General features: G+C 29.3%; 1 protein-coding gene across 3 annotated transcripts in view; it reads left to right on the top strand.

Annotated features, from left to right (window-relative positions):
- The window catches only part of LOC106882406 (4-aminobutyrate aminotransferase, mitochondrial), a 183,434-nt gene that overhangs the window by 46,662 nt on the left and 134,024 nt on the right, over nt 1-2,748 (top strand). The window lies entirely within an intron of this gene.

Genomic DNA, 2,748 nt, shown 5'->3' with positions numbered 1-2,748 from the left:
ATAATATATATATATATATATATATATATATATATATTATAATATTAGAGAATGTAAAATTCCAAACATGCAGGAATATTCAATTTAGTAATACCAAATTGAATTTTATAATAAATAATATATGTATATAATATTGTCACGTGACATACTTCATATAAATTCTACGCATTAAGGTTAAAATCAGAGTTCACAAGAGATCGTCGATAAGATAAGTGATACCGTTTATTTTACTAATATTGTTTAACATTCGAATTTATTTATTTAATAACACTATCTTTTTATATGCATTTCTGTTCATAGATAGGTTTACCATTAGTCCACAGATATTATTTTAGATGAATCATACCTGTAACTTGAATTATTAGTATTAAGTGTTTACATTTCATTTATTGTACTTACGATAGCTTTCCTACAAGTACTGATATTTTTATTATTTATTTAGTAAGATACGTTATTTGAATTCTTATTTTTTTCAGAAACCTGATAAGTGACTGTATTTTGAGTAGAATATAATCTTGATCAATTTATTGTGAAGTGTACTGGTTTTTTCTGCTATAATGTGGCCACGAAACACGCGTAGTCAACACTTTACCTTCTATTTCATCAATTTACTAAATTGAATTAAATTTTTAGTCTAGTAATTTATAGATTTTTATGGATTTTATACTTTTCTTTTAGGTTTTATAGATTTTTGAATTAGCATTTTGTAGAGTACGCTTTTCTAAATGGTGATTGGTCTCCTTCATTGTTTGAATTGCATATTAGTGGTTCTTCTCTAAATTATATATATATATCAAAAATTTAAATGAGAGTTTTGACGCTAATATCCATTATTATTGAAGTTTATAACTATGTCAACTTTTCTGTATAAGGCTATATTTAACTGTCAAATTCAAGTTAAATAGATAAATTACCTTACACATCTTCAGGGTAAAAGGTAAATAGCAAAAAGTAAACACCAAAAACATCGTCTCTACGTCTGGTTCATATTCAAATTTCTCCTTAAATAAATTCCTCCTTAAATAAAGGTCCGTCAAAGGGAGAAAACCCCTCATAATATTATTAATTAATTATAAACAATCACATATTACAATGGAAATCTATATTATATTATCTCTAGATTAACAAATAATCACAAATACAATTACAATTGCTATTGGTAAATTATACATTGATATGGCCTGCCTTAATACCTAATATTATACTATAATATACTATAATACCCGATCATACTGAAATTTATAACTCATTTAAACCAGAGAAACGTGTGTTTCGGATAATGGGTACATCTGAGAGCATTATGTGTTAGTTTATTTATCAACTTACCCTTAGAGAATAATATAAAATATAATTCTAGATTAAACAACGAGCAATGTCTCTTACCTTTGTCATACGGGAAAGATCTCCCAATGATCGCTTTTGTTTTTTACTTTTGAGTCATCTTCGCTGGTGTAGTTGTGAAGTGCTTCTGTGAGGTGTAATTTTCGGCAGAAATCCAGTGTTATCCTTAATTTCATTCGGGTTCGATCTGCGAGGGGTTGGTATAAACTTTAAACCTCTTGCTAGAAATTTAATTTGTGTAATACTTAAGATTTTCTTTGATAAGTTGATTATTTTTGGTTGTTCTTGTACATTTTGTTCCATTTCACAAATCTGTTTCTCTGATTTAGGTCTAAAAAATGGTTGTAGCAGGTGGATTGTTGTGGAAAGTCTGTATTGTTTGGTTTGTTGAGGAGAAAATGGGTGTAAAGTGTGTCTGTGGCAGTATGTTGTCTATGTTGATTTTTCACACTTCATATTTTTACATATCTTTCATTTCATATATTTTTAGGACTCATTGACTCAGATAGCTGGATTTATGATTTCACTAGTTTAATTCTATTCATAAAAATTTTAATTAGGAGTATTTCTTAAACTGTTAGCTCCACATTTCAACAGCTTGACTGAAATTTAGTCCACGTAACAGGAACTGAGAGGGATATCGTGGAACACAGAAACTGTGGGTGATACAGATAATTTGACATCATTTTTGAATTCTGCATGCAAAAACATATAAGATACAGGTATTCTTTTCCTTGGGACAAATTCTTTGTTGACCAGTGTTATTCTTATTGTAGTTTACAAATCCAAGCATAAAAACGTTACTCAACTTTGGAGTTTTGGAGACAGCCACCCACTTTTCATACATATGCATGCACACGCACACACACACACACACACACACACACACACACACACGCACACACACACGCGCACACACACACATGCACTTATATAGTAATGATGTACATAAATACATGGCAGGTATACATAATACTGAAGTACACATAAAGTAAACACATGAAGACAAATATATTAATATAACAAATTTTAAAAAATGATAAAAACATAAATCAATGAAGAGACAAAAGAAACAATAAGATGATACATGTTGATTCTATTAGGTATTTCTGTTTATTTAGAAACTGACAATGAAATTAGGTATTTCTGTTTATTTAGAAACCTACAATGAACAGGTCAGACGCTAAACTATAAATTTCACAGGGTACAATCTTAAAATTGACACCACCCAGCTAAACGCAGAAAATTTCTGTCTCGCTATTGGCTAAAAATACCCAGTTTCTTTTTATCTTTAAACCTCCGTAACTTTTTTGCCCAATTTTTTTCTCCACAATATCATACCTTCAAAGCAATGAGACTGGAAGGTTACATTATTATAGCCGATTTTCAGATATTTTACTTCTTTTA

Source organism: Octopus bimaculoides, chromosome 23 (assembly GCF_001194135.2).
Source record: "Octopus bimaculoides isolate UCB-OBI-ISO-001 chromosome 23, ASM119413v2, whole genome shotgun sequence".
Classification (NCBI taxonomy): domain Eukaryota; kingdom Metazoa; phylum Mollusca; class Cephalopoda; order Octopoda; family Octopodidae; genus Octopus; species Octopus bimaculoides.
The sequence above is the reverse complement of the archived record's forward strand: the minus strand, read 5'-3'. Positions and strand labels throughout refer to the sequence as shown.